A 20,247-nucleotide genomic window follows, 5' to 3' on the forward strand; every position below is an offset into this window, starting at 1 on the left:
AAGTGATTCTTCTTTCTGGATAATTGCCAGCTAAGTGACCTATGAATTATATATCTGACTCAGCACCCCCTATACTTGTCACAGTGCACTAGAGTGGGAACTGGACCAGATCGTGCCTCTGAGATCTTTATGCATGCTGTGGGTGTGGAAGATCATCCACCTCAACAGCACTTCCTGTGCCCCTAAGGAGGGCTATCCAGATTGTCAGGATCTTCAGAGTGGAGAGGATGAGGAGTGGGCAGGCGTTGGTCAGGGAGTGGTTAGGGCTAGGTGAAAAGGAGTGGGTTTAGGAGAAGAGCTTTGTACAGCCCTATATAGGCTATCAGAAAGGGTGTCATAGCTACAGGCCATATTATCTTTCGAATAGAGCTCCTCTGAACTGGAGAACCCCCATTCATGGGACATCCCTGCTCGCATGGCTCAAATAGATCCACACTTGGAGTTTGGCTAGTGCCTCGTCCCTGCAATGGAATCCTCAAGCATGGACCTTTATTCCTATGGGAATCCACTGACAGGAGAAAGTGGGCCAGACTCAAAGCTGAGAGGTACAGCTCAGGAGTGGAAAGAGGCTTTAAGTCTCCTTTGTGCCCCCCACAAATTCTGAGCTGGTATGGAGGCCAGCTACAATCCTCTCAGCCTCAATCTATCCTGGGAACTAAACTGCAGGCAGAAGGGCTCTATCTGGATACTGGCCTATTCATTCCCTGGAGTGGTGTAAAGGGGACAGACCATAATGCAGAACAGTCCATATATGCAGGTCCTATTTGCACGATGAGAGGGGCTAAAGAAGGACTCAGGTTCATGGGCTTTTGCTATTGTCAATAGAAGTTTGGTTGAGTTGTGTGTGTGTGTGTGTGTTTTCCTATACTGTACTGTAGAAGTTCTATACACATATCTGATGTTAGGAGACGCATAGGGTAATGTACTAAAGGTTTGGCATTAACAAAATTCCCACAAATTATGCTAAGAGTGTCAAAATTTGAGCTAATGTAAAAGAAGTGAAGGATTTGGAAAAGCACAACATTCAATTAATGCTTCTGTGGAAGAGCTAAATGTATTCAGTGTGCATTCAAAGGAGAGGGAAAAAAAACAGAAGGAGGAGGATTCTTTTTGGCATTTTCTTATCCTTTTTATTTGATGTGAGTTTATTATATTTACAAATTGGAAACACCCATTTAGTTAAATGTGTGGGGGGCAATAATGAAAATACTATTGGTGTTGTGTAACTATCTTCTGAGTTTATTTGATTTCTACATTGTTGACAATTTTTTATAAAGCCCTTGGAGCAAACTTCTCTCTAGTATCTCTCTGATGTCTATAAAGGTACACCAGGATGAATGGGGCTCCATGGATAGTAGACTGGGAGGGCCAAATAGTACCTTAGTATCCGTTATACATCTCAAGCAATGTGACTGATTTCAGTGAGATTTCTCCAAGTACTGGCATAAATGAGAACAGATTTTCCCCTTATTTATTTTAAAAAGTAAGGTATTTTCATATTAGTGAAGCACAGACCAAGCCAGGCATCCTACCCAGTTCCCCCTTTAGGTGTTAAAGTACCTGATTAGTTAGCAGTCATGGTGGGATTGGGAAGATCATTATTTAGTGACTCCTAGTGCCCCTTTCCTAGAGCTGCATAAAATGTCTCTGCCAGCACTTCTTCTGCAATTAGATTAGCATTATTCCCACACATACATGTGCTCCATTAATGAAAGAAGTGTTTGTATGTCATGTGTAAGCCTATTGAAGCATTTTGCATCAATTGTCATAAAAAATAAAACCTAACTATTTTACACAGACTAGATTTAAAGATTGGCTGAAAACTGCAGAGACACATGGTAAGAGCAAAGAAAATGCCTGTTTCAAATCAGATCATACTTTTAACATGATTTTGAATTATCTACTAGTCTTTAATTTCAAAACTGTCCTCTTCATTGTACAAATGACATAACACGTGAGTTACCATTTGTATGCTAATAGAGTTCTGCCTTGGAGAGTGTAACACAGAATCATTTAGCAATACCAAACAAAGTTAATTGAAAGATATACCCAAGTCAGGTTTGTCTACTCACCTGGGAAGGATAAGAGCTACTTTACAATAAGTCTCAAAATCCTGTTTGAAATGGAGGCAAGCAATGACACTCTGTGTAATCTGAGACAGATTCCTACCTATTTCTAGCTAAATTACCTTATTAAGAGGATGCTTTTAAATGAAGGTTCAATATTACCTGGAGCATTATTCATTACCTTCCCCTAAGAAAAGAAGGATTTATGTGTATTTGAACTGAAACCAATAGGATGGGAGAAGACAGGTGTCTCCCAATAAAAGGACAAAGCCATCTGTCACACAGTAAGGCTAGATTCAAAACCCATTGATGCTAATTAGGACTCTTTCCATCAATTTCCGTGAACTTTGGATCAGGCACTGAGGGTAAGCTATGAGTCATGTTTTGAAACAGATGCCTTGTATATTATATTGCAACAAGGTTTCTTCAGGTACACTAGTGTGAAAAGATTTTTCATTTGTCTGGTGATTCTAATTTACTATGTTTCATTTTCTATCTTTTTCTATACCAAGTAATAAACAAACATTTTATACTAGCGATCTGAATGGGAATTGGCTATTATATCAGGGAAGGTACTGATTGATGACTTAGGAGAGAATGTCATTTCTATCCTCTTAGAAGCAGGCCAATAGTATCTTAGAGAAAATACCACAAAAAAGCCTCGCCGCTTCACTATCACCAAAATTCCAGCCTGAGCAGAAGCCGAAGGAGTGCTGGAGGCTTGAGGCCTTCAGGCAAGTTTTTGCAACTGGATATCTTTGATAAGCTACCAAACTTTTGGTGGTTCATCCAAATCAGAGATGGAGCTAAAACAAAACCCTGCACCTGAATGCCCCTGAAATGTAGATTAAATTTGGATGAGATCAAAAGTCCTTGACAGTGGATGAAATTATCTCTTTACTAATGGGTGAAATGAAAATCCTGAGTCTAAATATTTTTGGATTTTGGAATCTTCAGATTTTGGGGCTAGAGTGCATCTCTGCTCCAAACTATTTTACCTTCACTCATTAACATCAAAAATACAAATTGTCCTCAGCAGTGCTAAACTTTTCACATACCGTTAAACCCCTACTAACTACACTGGGGAAAAAGGATCAGGGCCTTATCTGTTTGTCCTGCAGTCCCGGGAATAAGGGTAGAATCTCAGCCTTCTCTATGATTAAGTAGGTCTCCTGAACAGGAACTTGCATTCTTTGCACACCCAAAGATCCCAGTGAATCATCATCACCAGCTAAGTACAGCAGAAGATAGCGTAATATACAGAATATTGGGTCTTTTGGCTTAAAAGCATTAGTCTTGTTTAACCACAGCGAGGAGGTGAAGTTTACTGATGACTGCAAATTAAAAAGAATGTGTTTTGAAAAGCAATTTTCAACTGATAAGCCATTTGGGAAATATCCATCAATCAGTTAGAACTACCCTACCATTTTAGTTTAAAAGTTTTACATAAGCCTACGGTTGCTCCATAAATATACTTTGAATAAACAGCTGCAGTAACAAGAGAATTAGTATTCCATAACTATAGCCTTTCTTATTTTCCTGTCTTTGGTCAGCTATGTAGTTAAATTGGATGAGCAGGAGTATAGTGCACAAAATGGATTAGAAAGAAATTTGTAATGTAGCACACTTTCCCCTTCTCTCTAAAATGCTTAGTGAAAAACAATCAGCCCCTGTAAAACTCTGTCCATGTATCAGTTAATCAATAAGAATGTTCAGTCTGCTCCAAGATTTTCTAACACCTGTCAAAGCTGACTAATCAGTGATTGTTTAAACCTTACATGGAAGAGAAAACCACAAACAGAAAACCTTTACCATCTCGGGGGTTTAACGCCAAAAGACTTTGATTACTAGAAAAGGTGGAGGGAGGGGAAGTGGGAGAAAAGAAAGGAAAAGATCCAATTCTCAGATGATCCAATATTATTTGGAGGACGAGGTAAAAAATTAGAGCTGGGGGAGCCAGGGATTTATCGTGATTACTCACCCTTGTGAGTTAATGTGAGAATCTGTCAAGCCCACCTTTGCTCATCAACCCTGGGAGGGTTGCGGGAGAGAAGTAAACATAACTTGATGCTTGCAGACCACACTGTGAGAGCAACATTGCAAGTGAACTAATTTCCTCTCAAGTGTTTAACCATCCTACTTTATAATTCATTCATACTATTATCAGGAATTTTAAAAGTTTAGTTGAAGAACATGGACTCCCTTATCCTATTGCAGCCCTATCCCTCATTAGCAGAATGGGAACTTGCTACATACGCTGAAGGGAAACCAGAAAAGAAAAAAAGGCCATCCTTTCCATTATAAAACCATGATTTCCAAGGTTTAATATTTTCAACTGTCTCAAATCACATTAGGCTCCAGCATGGTAGAAAAGTTTTAAGATCAGTTTCAACTTTTAAAAACACAGTCTTCAAAATCTGTTTAGTTCCTTAGTTAACTATGGAACTCAAATGTATTTACTGGTTGCAGATTATTCCTGTCTCCAAAAAGCCCCCACAACAAAAATAACCCAACACATTTTCTAACAAAACACAAGAAAATGGTACTTTGAAGGCAATTAGGAGGGAGGCCTAAAACATTCGTATTTTGAACAGAGAATAAAAAATATTTTACCCTCAGTTAGTGCAGTTCAAAAGAACCTGGGATTGACTGTCCTGGAAAACAGAGTCTGCTTTATGCTCAGAAGCAAATATAGATGGGCAGCGGTAGTGCATGCTTTCCCATACCCAGTGCTGGAGTATCTCTACCCTTATCTGTGAGGAAACCTGGTTAGTTCATCTGCATGCTAACCCAGTTCTTGGCCCCTCCAGTGAGATTGTATGCTTCTGGTTGTGATGGGGTTTTTGTGTGTGATGTGATACTTGTCCCTTAGCGATTGGGTAATACCATATTACCCTTCTCCAACACAAACAAACAAAAATCCTCACTTGATAGCACTAAATGTACTTGAAATAGCTGGTCATAATGTTGAGGATACAGTCCTGCTGACACTTTTTTGGTTCTGGTGGCACTACTCATGGTAGTAAGCACTACACCAGATAGTGTTTGTCAGGATCAGGCCTTAAGAAGTGGCTGTTCACAGTGTCTTCTGTGCACAGACCATCAGCATTTATGGCAATTTGCCATCTGAGCCCCAAATTCTGCTTCATCAATGTAAATATGGAGTGACTTCATTAGAGTTATTCCAGCTTTACACTGCTCTGACCGAGATTGGAATGTTAGTGTGTTGAAATGTTTGTCTGAAACAGCAAAGGTAGCACCAAGCAATATGGGAGAGCTGGATGCTAGGGAGCTGTCTCAGAACTTGTGCTCTAGATCCCAGAGACAGGATCGTGCTGCAGAATAACATAATGTGTGCTCAGTAGGAAATATTGCGCTTAGTGATGCCTTTTAGGAGTGTAGTGGTGACCAACTGGGTAATATCTCTGGCTCTCAACTCCATGAAATGTTCTGAATATGGGATGGTGTAGACCCATATGAGCGCTATTGGTATTCAGAGAAAACTTGGCCAGGCCTCATACTTATTTTTTGGCTGCATGCCAGATAGGCCAGTGTAGTGCTCCAGGGCTGAGTTGCCTAGTGCTAATGAGTTCTCTACCACCTGCAGAGCACTAATCCTAATTCATTAGAGGGGTTGTTTTTATTAACACTTCATGGCCTAATTTTTTTTTCCAAGAGTTATTCCAAGAAGAACAGAAGCAGGCCACTTCCGCAGCTGTGTCTCAGTAGCCAGTTCCAGGGACCGCTTGGCATTTGCCATGCCAATACTCAATGGACCTCTTTGTTAACAAGGCCGGTTCTAGTGTTCTGAAGTTCTTCATTGTTCAGGTCCCAGACAAGATTTATGTATCTCTTTTTTTTTCTTTTTATATTACGAATGGACTCGGTGCTGGTTGTAGATTGACAGCACTAGAAACTGAAGAAATCTATCTATCTCCAGAAGAGTCGCTAGTGCAGTGCAGACAGCAGCACTGCAAGCATAATTTGGTAAAGCCAAAGGCTTTGCCGCTATTCCATGTAATAGAACCCGTTCTTATTTAGGAGCTTGAGCATGATTAGGCTGCACAGCTTCTGAGCTATGAAATCTGGAAGAGGCTCAGCTGTTCAGCACTAGCAGAGATGAGTCTCTGAGAATCACTGTATTACTCAATTCTTTTTATGCTGTCAGTTCACACCAATAACCTACCCCTATAACCACTGGAAAAAGCCTACAGGATCACAATAATTCTTCCACAAGGTGGAATCAATACATAGAAAGTCAGTTTGTAAGGTTTTAAAGCTAAATAAGAAATTCAGTAACCATACATAAGATAAAGCTCACCAAATAAAGTTAACTACCCTGCAATGCAGAGGAAAATAATGCCTCCTCTTATGTAAGATATTTCCATCTGTTTGCTTTTGCTGTTTCGTAATTTAATCTTGCTTGCTATTTTGCTGCAGTTCTAAAAAAAACATGTTTATCAGTTTCTCCACCAGTTTACTTGATAAAGAAGGCAGCTGCCAAAAGGTTACACATTTGGTAATACAGTGGATTAATGGGTCCATCCATTACCTACTAAAAGATGTACAGGTATAATCTTCTGCACTACAGAACTGTCAGTGTGCCAAAATTTGCCAGTTGGATGATAAATCTTTTCATGCAGCTATAAACTTACATCCACCTGGGAAGCTGAAAAGGCACATTGAAGGTGTCTCCAATGTAACTTCCCATATCTTAGCAAACAGATTTGGCAGTTTCCTCTAACATACCTCCAAAATAGTCTAACCATTCTCAGTGTCCCTCCCGGTAGAAACTAAACGAGATAATGAATACTAAGTGGATTTTCTATTAAGGCCACTGGTCGTAGAGAGAATCTGGAGTTCTTTCTGATTCTCCGTCTCCCAGACTAAAATAAAATACCTTGGACCTGGTTTCTCCATTGTTCTGCATTTTCTGTAGTAATTTGCATTATTTGTAAAATGCTGTTAAATCAGAATGGTAATATTTTAAGCCCACTTTGCACTGCTAGGGAACAGAGGATTGTACCTATCGTATGAAGCCTGGTGTCACTCCACAGAGTTCCTAACTCCATGCTTAGATTTAGCAGTGGAAGGAACTGATACATACATTACACTCTGTATGCAGAGGAAGAAAGGAAGAAGATGCGACTCCCTAGCTGAGTCGTCTATCACATAGAATGCTGAAGCCGAGCTTGTGCCATACAAAGGAATGGGGGTAGGGAGGGCTCTGATTTCAAATTCAACTTGACTCATGTGACTATGGGAAGCTCTTGTCTGCCTCGTACCTCCCCCATCCATCCATCCATCCATCCATCCATCCATCCATCCACCATCCATCCATCCATCCCCACTATAGTTGGGAGGAGCAATGAAAAACAAACACTGAACCTGTGTGGAACTTTCCAGGATAAACCTAATTAAAGAAAACTGAGGATTAATCTGGTGAGAGAAACTGACCAGAGTTTGTATAAGTATGGGGGAAAGGTTAATATAAAGAGTACATTGGCTAAACTGGGAATCAGTCTTAAAGCTTCGTGTCAGTGACTGATAAGAATTGCTGCTTCTAGAGGTGCCGATTTAGCAGATCGGCAGAGCGGCAGTCTGGTGTCAGGAGAAGAAAATTGCAGGGAATGAGCTATTAGTTTTGACTTGTTTTTATGGAGGTATATAGTAGCAGAGGGGGACATTCAAATGGTGTTTGCTAATACAACGTCACTGAGGAGACTGGGAGCTCAATTCTGTAAACAGTCACACGTGAATTTTTACTCCAACGTGGCTCCTCATTGAAGTCAGTGGGACTTTGTATGGGAGCAAATGTCCACATATGGATTGGTTTGCAGGCTCAGACTCCATAAACCCTTCCCATCACTGTGAAATTCAGTTACCAGCAGTGGATTATATTATTTACATAGTTGTGATTGTTTTCAGCTTTTAGTGCTACACTAGTCTCCTTTCCTGTCACTGCTGAGAAACCATGGAGGTGCTGGGTCCAAGCTGAACATTGGAGTCAAAAGATAAATCAGAGATTTTGGGAGAATCTTGTTCCATTCTTCTGTCAATAATTGTGTCCAACAGAGAAAGGACTAAAGCTATGTCCAAAGGGTGAGTGGAGTAGAGATGGGCCTGAGCCATAGAATTTGAATCCAGATCTTAACATTCCCAATGTTCAAAAGGTGGGGGTAGGTTTGGATCCAGGTTTTTCATTTGGGGCAACATTCAGGTCCAGATTCAGTTTTTCCCAGAGTTTGAGCATTGGTTTAGGCCCATCTTTAGTGACCAATCCTAGTGCATGCAGCTGCATTTACAACCGTCCATCTGGGCTCTGGATACTTTGAATCAGCAGTGATTAAAATGGGATAGAGTGAAAGAGATCTTCTTTGTCTCTGTGGTTTGTTTATATGGGACTAAAACCTGAAACAAAAGATTAAACTGGTTAATTTCTTCTAACTGAGCTGCAGAACAGGATTAGCTAGACAGTATGGAGTGTAAAATAAGTGGATACTTGAAACATAGAAAACGAATTGTAAAATTCATGCATAATAGACTGTTTTAGGCCCTGCTGTTTGAATTTTGCAGGCCTGAATCCTTTAAGAATGGAGTCATGGGAGTCACGTCAAATTGCTACTGAAACAGAAACAGATAGTAAAATGTGCTGATCAGTCTCTGAGAACTTCTATCTTTGAGCAAAGTTTGTATATTTGGTTAGTAGCAAATGTAAATTCAATATTTAGCTTTTAATCTAAATATCCAGATCTTGGATGCCTGAGCTAGGAGGAAGCTTGTAAAGCTAGATGCAGGTGTGTGTAAAGACTGAGCCCAAGAGGAGCCAGAGGTTCATGGGCTGAACTTGGAACTTGGGAACTGAGGAGGAAAGCCCAGCAATTAGGGACTGGCTTTGGGGAGAGCAGAGAGGGTACTCCTATGTGAGGCAAAAATCTCACCCTGACCTAGGAATTGGCCGAGGGCTATAGACTTCCAGAGAGGCCCTGGGTAAAATGGTATCACTGAACCAGATGGTCTGGTTGATTGGAGCCCAGGTGCTGCCAGTTAGACTATAAGACTAGCTGTTGCTGCTGGGAGACAACCAGTAAGGAAGGATGCTAAAGGCTGAGCCCAGATGGGCTCTCTTGTTTTGATACTGTTGTTGACTTGGACTAAGGGACTCTGTTACCCCAGAAGGGGTTAAATGCTTTAATGCTTGGCCAGAGGGCTGAGTCACCTCTACAGCGGGAGGAGGTTGAAGATCATTGTTGGGAAATGGAGGAAGAAGTGCTGCAATGCCAGGTCTTACATCTAGGGAGTGCTCTGAGAAGGTGAGTCTTGTAACATGGGCCCATATTATTTATTAAAACAAGCAAAACCTGGTTTCATGACAGTTACAGCTATAGAAGGACACTCCCTACGTAAGCCAGACCTTGAAAGTATGGAAATAAGAAACCAAGGGAAAAGTCTCCAGCAATACCTGCCACCTTGACATCTCCTACAGCAGGTATCTGTGCATGCATTTAATATTATTTGTCATTTATTCTGCCACTTTAAAAAGCTTTATTCAGCCAATTAAGAAACTGAAATAATACCATGCTACTAAGCTGACCTATGAGATACAACAAATAGAGAATAATGGATAGTCAGGCTGAACAACTCATAATCATCCCATCGGCTGAAAATTGTTCATCCTGATTCTCCATAAAACAGTTACAAATGCAAATACATCTGTGATAATTGGGATTATGTCCCAAATAATTTATGGATAGGAGAAATAATTAAGTTCACAGAGAATATTATTCACTATGACTAATACAAGCAACCAAACTGGTTGACACATACTTGTATTTTTACAGCTTTTTGGGTTTGTGTTGGCTTAGACCTGTGTGGGTTTCTACATTGCCCATCATGGTAGCAGTGTAGGCCGTATCAAGTTAGCTTCTGCTAAAGATATGCCTGAGCACAAATTAGTTTTTTTTACTGTGCAATGTTAATTAAGTTCATGCCAGATTTCCAATACATATTGTCTTCATCCTAAAATTGGGGCTGGTGCTGTGGGCTGACAAAACTAATTAATGGCCATGTAACTTGTGTTTCACAGAGGTCCTCATATCACTTTCAGGACCATTTTGAGCCCTGGTGAAGATGTGGGTGTTGGACTAGGTACTTTAATTACTTTATATGTTTGTCACTGAAGCTGTCATTGGCTTTAAGAACAAGCCCCAATTTGGACTCTAATGGTAAAATTGTGTACCTGTGAATCATACATTCATCTGTAGACTTGCATTGCACAAGACTCCTTTTTCAATAGTTGTCTCCTTTGATTATGTATCTTATTTGTACATCTTGTAAAATGTATGTGTGAAACTAATGTGTATGAATATGTATGCAGTTCTGACTGTTTGTGCTTGGAGCTAGCAGAAAGATAATGAATTTTAGTTGGAACATCTCATGTATGAGAGCAGAACAATTTGAAGGGGCCACTTTGCTTATACACTTTGTTTTCTGCACCTGTTTGCTGTATGAAAATGGGCCAAATTCTGCTCAGCTATTTCTGAGTTCAATAGAATCTCATAAAGTTCAGTCATGATGCTTTTTCTGGGGGATGTGCACTGCCCAGGTGTAGCAGTTAGCTAGTGCTGTGAAAAAGTTTCATAAAGTGCTGCCAATATGTTAAGAAGAGCATCCCAATATTTTTCAGTCTTAGCCTGTGATGAAACCTATGTGCCAGAAATGGCTGTCCATGGAGGTACTCCTGTGAGAGCCTGAGGATTCTAGTGATTAGTTTTACTATTTAATTAAACAAAACAGTTTTCCTATAACAGTAGTCACACAGAAGTCACACCTACTTGGTAAGCAATTTGTCTGAAATGCATTTGCCGGAAACATTTTGAAAATGTACCAATATATGGTAGAGCAAAGTGATCTATTTGAGTAAGGTGAAGGTGGGGGTGGGGATGGTGGAAGTAAAGACCTTTCAGAGGAGAGATCGGGGGGAGCTTTCCAAGGAGTATTTTTAAAATACCTGCCATTTGGTGCCATCTGACTCATTCCTAAAGCAAACATTTGTTCTTCAGATGTGTTCTTTATGGGCCCTCTTCTCTGGCACAGATAATTTAGCAGGCTATCATCCCAATCTTCCCTTCATATGGTGGATTTTAACACGGGTTACCCAGGACCCCTAGAAAATCTCTTTCCTATATCATGATATCTGCCCAAAGTTAGATTGTTGATGTTTGAAACCGATTAGGATTATTTGGGCTAAATTATGCATTATCCTGTGCCAAATTATGGTTTCCTGCCTATGCCAGGAACCTCAGTGAATTTTGCCAGACTTCCTGTTGCTCAGTGGTTTCAGCTCAGGGTCATTTTAAGATTTAGGGTTGACTCAAACCTGAAAGAAACAGAACTGGGAAGAATGGTTGCCTACTTAGACTCTTAACATTTGCAAGATTTGTGCTGTTTGCAGAACAAACATGAATTTTCCGTGCTCATCCAATACTTAGTAGTGCAAAGTAGCTGCAATCCAAAGACTTCGCATAGAAATTAAGGCAGAGTGAAGGGGCTAAAAGTACTGTCATTTTAAGATCCAGGTCCCAACAACATAGGAATTGCAAGACTTGACTATATAGCATTTTCCAGGTTAACAGTGACAGCTCCTTCAACTGAGCCAGCTGGCTGGGTTTAAAAAATAGCTGATGTTAAAATGGCCACTTGTAAAAAGAAAATGTATTTACATATAGCCAACCAAAATACAGTAAACAGATTGTATTAGCTATCTTATCTCTATTCAAATATATATTTTTAAGCAAAACAAATAGTTTTAAAATGATAGTGAACATGTTGGAAGCCACCACAATTCTGAACATAGGTGTCACGCTTCACTAAATCCATTCTCATGTGTCTAGCTATTTAAGGAGACTCAGAATAGCCATGATTATGTATCCTATACATGATATGTTGTTGAGATTATGGAAATATAAATGATTCAGACAATTAAATGAGCATGACATCTATGTACTGAAATTGCACTTTCTTTCAGAGATAAGAAATCTAAGATAGCAATGCAAATCTGCAAAATCTTTTCCTTGGATGTTACAGAAAAAAAAAATCACCCACAAACGATGCAGTGAATCTTTTGCAATTTCCTATTGCAGATTTCACAACAGTGAATATAATTAGACTGTGTTAACATATTTCATTAATAAGAGCAGTTATGATGCTGTTGGATCCTTGGATTTAAACAGGTTTGCCATGGGAAATTTAAGATACTCAATGTGACTCTGGCTTGTCTACTTCTAACATGCCACCCCAATTAAGGTGTTCATGCCCCCAAATTAAATAGCAATTCAAAGTTACTGCAAACTGATTTCTATCTGGGTTGTGGTTAAAGCTGCCAGCTGAAATGTCAGAAAGGAACAGTTTCTTAACTCAGAATATATATGGATTTTTTAAAAAACTTGTTTTAACATTTATAAACATTTGGTAAGTAATCTTTAAAACCTTTATTAAATCCTTTCTTTGTGAAATATGGAGTACAATATAATATAAAGTATGATTAATCTATCTTCTTCATATATGTAAGTGTAGTTAATATGGGCCTGACAGTAGAGTAGAAGGTAATTTAAATTTTAATATATTGCAGTCAAGCAATGACAATGTATTATTTCTGCCTATGGAAAGATATCAGTCCTCAGATATGGCAAAAAGGAAAAATCATATCCCCAACTTGCATTAAAAAGACATATTTATGTACATTTCTGTTATGACATCATAGGCACTTACATGATTTGGTAAATGTCCCTGTGTCTGGGATATCTGGGAGCATTAGTGATTACAGATCAGCCATTTAAAAATAATGCTGAAAGATTTGACTTTTCTTCTGAGTTTGGTATGTGTATTGTACAAAGTAGCCTGGATTGATTTGTAAATCCTTAATTGTTCAAACAGGTAATAAAAGGGAGCAAGGATGGTCAACACAAGGGTGCAGAACGTGTGGATTATATTCCTGCATAATCTCCACATGCCTTAGCTCCCAATCTCTTGTTTCTATGTTGTATACCTTCCTCCCATCCTTTGCTTATGTTGTCTACTTGGACTGTAATTCCTTCAAAGAGGGCACTGTGTTTTACTTTGTACAGTGTGTTACACGATGGACCTCTGATGGGGCCACTAAACACTACAAATAATAATATTAATAATAACTTAAGCAATAACATTGCATAGACAGCAGAAGTTGCAATTCCAGCTGACTGCTGGCAGTCAGCTAGTCTTTACCTTAAACCAGACTGCATTTTATGAAGAGACTCGCAGCGGGGCTGGACACAATCTATTAAGCTATTTACAAGAGTGGGTGGCATGTTCATACAAGCTATTAAAGTAAGATCAGCTATCAAAGAGTAGTAAGAGTTTTGTAGTGTTCTCATTAGTACTCTCACAGCATATTGAAAGAGCAAGGGGAACCTTCAAATCAAATATATGGTAGTTAAGAGGTGTTATGAGAGAGACATTGCTCAAAGTGAATCTTAAGGTTATACAATAGACCAACTGGTAAGTATATAAACATATTAATGATAGACTATTAGGTTACCTTATTAAAGACATAAAAAGCAATATAAGCAGTGTAAAAAGTAGAATTCTGTCTGGATCTTCTTTCCGTAGAGTTACACAGTAATTTAGGGTTTCTAAATAAAAGCCAAATGGCATAAAAGAGGCTTAGTGCACTGGAGAGCTAGCGCTAATTATTATTAATAATAAGTTCAGATCCAAGCTTAGTTCTGAGGTCAGAGCACAACCCTCTAATGAACCAAATACAAATATTCTGATATTCTCTAACATTCTGATTTCAAATGCCCAGTTTGGGATAATATGAATCCAGGGTTGTAGTCTGAGATAATGATAATAATATTATACTGAGTGTTTTGGAGCATTTCTTCTTGTCCGCTATTCATGCATAGGTAGAATTTAAATTGATATTGGATTTCCATCTTTTGAACAAAATATACAGAATAATAGAACTTGTCATACTGGAACAGATCATTCGTTCATGAAGCTCATATTCGCGTATAGGCTTGTTTGCCGGTCTGAGATAGAATTTTCAGTTTGATACTCTTATACTTGTATATGTGAACAAAGGACAAAGACATTGTATATGTTGCTTCTGCTTAGCTAGATGGGTTTGTTACAGATAAGAAAAGTTAAAGTGTTACTGGCATGGTGGGAGTATAGGAGTGCACACTTTAAGACTGCCTCAACTCCTATCTCAAGGCAAGGTCAAGCAACCAGTTGGGAGGGGCAAGGAAAGATGGGAGGGGGGAAGGCATAAGAAACACTAAAAGCCAAAGAAAGCCTAGCCTTGGCCAGAACACAACCTCACTCCTTATCCTTCCATGGTGTACAAAAGAGGTGGGACAAAGACCCCGAATGACGAGACTGCAAAACTGAACATGACCATAAGTTGTAAGGGGTGGGACAGAGGGCATGCATTGCAGGTATATTTGGGAATGGGGAATGAGAAATGGAGACATGGGCAAGACTCGGTGGAATCATAGCTGGAAAAGGGGACATGGGGTAAACGCAGTGCGGCATCAGAGCTGGGAATGGAACACTGGGAACACTCCGCCGGCATGTAGAGCTGTGGATATGCTTGCTTGGAACTAAACCCAATCAACATTGCATTGCCTGCACTTTGGATGTCTGGTCTTCTGCTTTCTGTCTGTGTAACAAAAACCAGGGGAGGGGTGAAGGGAAAAACCCTCTAACAGTTCAGTATCCATCTGCAGATGGATAACTGATGCTTTAGAAGAATAACTGATGCTTCAGAAGAAGGCAATATCCTTCATAATAGGCCTAGCCAAATTGTACAGCGGTACATAGTGAAATGGGGAAAATTCTTTCCATGGCCCTTAGTTTACAAGCATAAGTAAACACAAATGGTCTGCCCCTAAATTAAAGACTAGAAGAATGTGGATTTAAGGTACAGGACAATGTGGGCTTGAGCCTTCCAGACTAAAATATGCAACCCTAGGTTAGAGAGTATTCACTTGATTCACTTGTTAGGTGACCCAAAAATAATAAACTTGTTACTGACTGATTATGTGTAAAAATCAGACAGACAATCTGGGTGAAGCTGGTAAAAAATATGAGAAAGGAATATGATGGTCCTTGGGAAAAGCAGGAGGAAAGTAGTCTATTATAAAGAAAAAATCTATGCAAAAACATTTTTGCATGTTAACAAGATGTTAGGTTCTTGATTGGGTAGATTCCACCAGAAGTAAATGCTGAAGACTATAAGGGAATTCAAAACTTACTGATTTTCTTTTACTCACATTTTAAATTGAGGGAAATGAATCTGTGCAGGTATACTTTGATATAATGAATCTGTACTTCACTGAAACCAAAATTATTATAGAGGTATAGTAACTTCAACAGCCATTCTCTAAATGACCTGCCTGTCAATTATTCTGAAATGTTATACTCCTGGAAAGCCAATATCGCACAAATCATACTACCTAGAACATGTAGTCCCAGGCCCTGGAGTGCAGTGTCACTGCTTTGTACCACACCACCTGTAGCTCTGATCTTAAAATCGGTCACCCTTGGAGGACCACCAACGGTATAGCGGGTTACTCCGACAGAGTGGTGGATCCAAGTTACCCTGGATGACTTCACCAGCATTCAATCAGCCCAGGATCAGAGAGTGTAAAGGATATATCAGCACAGTCTTTTGAACTGTATTGTGTGCTCTTCAGCCATAGCCAAGAATCTGGGCCCAATTCTGCTCATCATTGCACTGGTGTAACTCTCATTTAAGTCAAAATTTGGAGTAGAATTTCGGTCCTAATTTAATACATTCACTGATTATACAGAGAATGTTTTAAATGACTGAGCAGACTTGACAATGCACTCACATTCTATAAAAACTGAACAGTAAAAATAGCATATACAGGCCATATTTAAAAACTAAAATAAAAAAATCCTATGTATGTGAGATTCCCTTGGAATGGGTATACCTCTCAAGATGGTTGAAACTTTTAATGATTCCACTATACTATGTTTTGATTGTAAAGTACTTTGCAATGGCAGGTAAGCATTATAAGCTCTGCAGATAATTTCATAGGCTCCATTCACCTTTTGCCTAAGTAAGTCGATGGTGGAGTTTGTGAACTAACTCAGGTTTTCTGACTCCCAGCCTTGTGCTTGATCCACTAAGCCACAGCTGTTCCACTGTGTTTGGAGATGGCATGATCTCATGATTAGTAAAAGATTAAAACCAGGACACCTATGCTGCTGGAGCATAAGCCTTTTCCAGAACGGATGCAAGAAAGCAGCCAACCTTCTGCTCCCCACGTGCTAGGGAATGAATTCCCACAATGCATATTTTACAGGGCACTGGCCAATGCTCTCCCCATGAGACACAATACAAGATGAGTTGTATCAGGATGCAACAGCGCAGTAATGATGCATGTATCTAAATGGGGGTAAGCTGCGCCTGTCAAACAACGCTCACATTGCAGGTTCAGTTAAGTATATACAAATGAAGATAGTTCAAAGGTGGTTTAATTTCCACTCCAAACTCATGTGCCTAGCCTTAGTACTGAAAGATTAAATCTTGGTAGCCAGCCAGTTCAGCATGGGTGAAATTCATAGGCAGAGGACTTATACAAAAGGCACCACTTATTAAATGCTTAATTGCTACTTAAATAGAGAATTGGGTCTGGTGCAGGCACTCTGCACTGGGATGAATATGGCCAACGGTGAATGTTTGGGTTCATGGTTGTGATCGCTTTCAGTCGAAATGGCACTCTCTTGGGAAGACCTATTAATCCTGTTTTGGCAAGATGCGGAGCCCTGATGTTGCTTGCTCTTTATTGCTCTGTTTGGTTTCTGTGCATCCTGTTTGTCTGCTTTTAGTGGCTTGCTCCCCCATGCCTGTTACCTTCCTCAGCATCTAAATCACGTTGAAGTCAGATGGAGAAACTTTGTCTAACCTGAAAGGCAATTAGTTCTTTTAAATTGTTTCCTTCAAGATGTCTGCATATTCCTTATCATATCTTGTCTGTCTTCAAACCTAGTTACCTCCCTTGAAAGCAACTGAGCCAAGCAGATGTTTTCTTATCAGAATTCACACCAGACCTATTTATTCTATATTAGCATATCTCATTAACTGTCTCAGGACACTGGCTAAATTCATCTTTTAATAAGCATCTCAAAAATCTAGCTTTTCAAAACTGAATGTAGCCACAATAAGGTGTTTCTTTTTAACCCTGTAATTTCTATAGCAGAAACAGGGTGGACCAATGGACAGTTCAACAGACTAAGAATGGGCTGCACAGCTTTTCTAGTCAGCCTGGGTCCAAAGTGACCGAAAGGCACTACAGCTAACATTTGGTGTCCTATATCAATGGGTGGATCTCAGTCCATATCTTAGGGTCACCAGATGTCCTGATTTTATAGGGACAGTCCCGATATATGGGGCTTTGTCTTATATAGGCAATTATTAACCCCCCCACCTCCTGTCCCGGTTTTTCACACTTGCTATCTGGTCACCCTACCATATCCTGACCTAGTGGATACATGATCAGAGCACAAAAGGTACCATCACAATTAGCATCAAGTTGCACCTTTTTCAGCAATTGGCCAAGAACTGAACAGAAAAGGGCAAATAATTTGTCAACAATATTCTTGCTTGATATATCAGAGGGGCAGGGAGCACTGGCAAGGCTCGGGGCCAGCACATGTTTCTACTTTCTAAGAGGTGGCTTAGCAATTACGTCCCTAGGAGTCCAGCGAGGATGCCTGCCCAGAGCTTCCTTTTGGGAGCTGTATTCTTAAAGCAGGAGTGTATCTCATAGTTGTGTTCTGACCCGTTCACTATATTATCTTGTTTGCCCTTCAGATAGCTAATGAAATTAATATTGGTCATTCAAGCACTTTGGAACCCTATTTAATCGTTTAACAGGAAACCAGTAATTTATATGATTTATTTCAATCACATATAATCCAGCAAACCTCATTTATGTACTCTACTTAATGTGTGTAGGTGAAAGTAAAATGCCTCTGAGGCCTTATGGATGGTGGTTGTCAGATCCAGGAAAGTTACAGAAAATGTGGAAGCTATAAAATGTTGGTTTTATATCCTATTGAGAACTGCAGCTTACTTTATTCTAGTCCTTGAATGTAAATAGAATATCATTATGCCAGTGAAAACTAGAATATACAGTGACCACAAGGCTTTCAAGAACTGGGTCTTCCTCATTATGCAAGGTCCCAAAAAATTGTAACTTCTGACTTGAGCAAAAGCAGGAACAAAAGGCGTTAATTACAGAGACAACAGCTAAATTCAGTAACATATATGTCTGGAAGGGCCCTAATAAAATACTGGTTAGGTTTTTAAAAGGCTATTGAGGAGCCATGACTGAAAAAACAGAATGGCATAAAGGGATTATGGGGAATGAGTGACCATTTTAAAAAAAGGAAAGAATTAGAGCACGGAAATTACAAATAAAGAAACCTTTCATATCAAACAAACCAGCAAAAATGAAATATGTACAAAACCAACCCGGAAATTCGTTCACACGCCTGGAATGATTGATTTACGAGATGTTTTCAGCATCTCAGCTGCAGTTATCCATTCCAGTGTCTCATCTGAATTTCATAGAATTTATTTTATAATCCAAACAGTGTATCACTACATACATTGGGGATAGACTTACCTTTCAAGTGATTTGAACCTTCTGTGCTCCCTGGGTCATGTGGCTCTATCCATATAGCATAGCATCACCATTCATGACCACATAGTTAAGGTTGTACCACACTTGCATTATAAAAGCCATTTTCAAAGGTTTGAATGTGTAGAGCGCCATTCAACGGTGTACTATACCAAACAATGGCACCTGGAAAAAATCAATAATGTAAGTCTAAAATGAAGCAAAGAGCCCCCTCCCTTCAATGAAGGCAAGTCCAGATGAGCTTTCTGGTGATGCAATCTGAGGAAAAATGGATACTGCCTAAGAAATGGCAAAACGTATACTAATACAGACATGCTCATGTAAATAGTACACCTTAATTTATCTGCTTTGAAGCCAATGTAGATGATCTATAACAGGATTAGGGTTTCTGTAGCCAATATGTCTTCACATCAGGCTGAGAGATCTTCCTCCTCAGTTCATATGCATAATTCCTCTTAACACTAATGGAAATTACGTGCATCCATTAAGAGGAATATAGCACACAGAACTCTGACTCTAAGGAATCTTATGATGTGCATAAATACTTTTGACTTAAGAGGTAGATACTATGTTAATTATTAGGTGAAATCATAAATGTTCTAAAATAAGTATTAATGTATAATATGCACTTTTACGTTTAGAATTTAGTGCTCAGAAAAGTTGCTAGCTAGACGGTCCCATAGATTCAAATCTTCTATTTCAGAAAGAGGTACAGCATGGACAATAGCATTGCGAGCTTTCCTGGGATGACGCCTGCTAAGACCTGAGAAGGTAATGCACTTCACGTCTCCATTTAATCTTTGGCTTCTCTGCTGAGACTGTGGAAAAGGAGTCAGTAAATACGAGTTTTGTTAGCACTTATAATGCTATGTTCACTTGTCCACTTACAATAGGAGTGAGAGTATCGACTCATTTCCCGTTAGCCACCACAAACCCTTCATAAAGTAATGACTTTTGGTCATTACCAACGTAGGTGCTATACAAATCAGTTATCTAGAAATGAGAGGCTCCCTAGGATTAATCTCCTAGCCATGTAGCCACTCAGTAATGAGCACATTAAGTGTTGTAAGAATGCATAGGCCCAATCCTGCTGTAAGTACATCTACAGGGTAGTAGACATCAGCTGTGCTGCAGATGGACCTATCCAGAGGAAGGGACAGAGCTTTGCAATGGATACATTCTGAAAACCTAAAAAGACTTTTCCATAGATGAGAAATGTGGAACACGCTTGGAGAGGAGACAGATGATAGAAATAGGCTCCTCTTCCCATGCTACACTATTCTTAATTCTCCAGCACTTCAGCCTTACCAAATTCACGGAACAAGTAGTGGCTCTCTTATGCTGCTAAAGGTGAAAGGTGGCTTGAACAGACCAGAATCTTATTTTCAGAAGTTGTATAGAGGACAGGGGTGGCTTTCTCTCTGATATTGAGAGTGCTGGAGGGGACAGTCTCTCTAAGTTGTCAT

At 39.6% G+C, this 20,247-nt stretch overlaps 1 protein-coding gene across 6 annotated transcripts in view; it reads left to right on the forward strand.

Moving 5' to 3' along the window:
* LOC119861038 overlaps positions 1 to 20,247 on the forward strand; it is a 362,455-nt gene that overhangs the window by 287,606 nt on the left and 54,602 nt on the right. For all 6 annotated transcript variants that reach the window (XR_006274135.1, XR_006274119.1, XR_006274115.1 and 3 more), the window contains one exon: positions 19,485 to 19,552. The gene's annotated coding sequence lies outside the window, so the exon portion shown is untranslated. The remainder of the gene's footprint in view (positions 1 to 19,484; positions 19,553 to 20,247) is intronic.

Source organism: Dermochelys coriacea, chromosome 9 (assembly GCF_009764565.3).
Source record: "Dermochelys coriacea isolate rDerCor1 chromosome 9, rDerCor1.pri.v4, whole genome shotgun sequence".
In the NCBI taxonomy this organism is placed as follows: Eukaryota; Metazoa; Chordata; order Testudines; family Dermochelyidae; genus Dermochelys; species Dermochelys coriacea.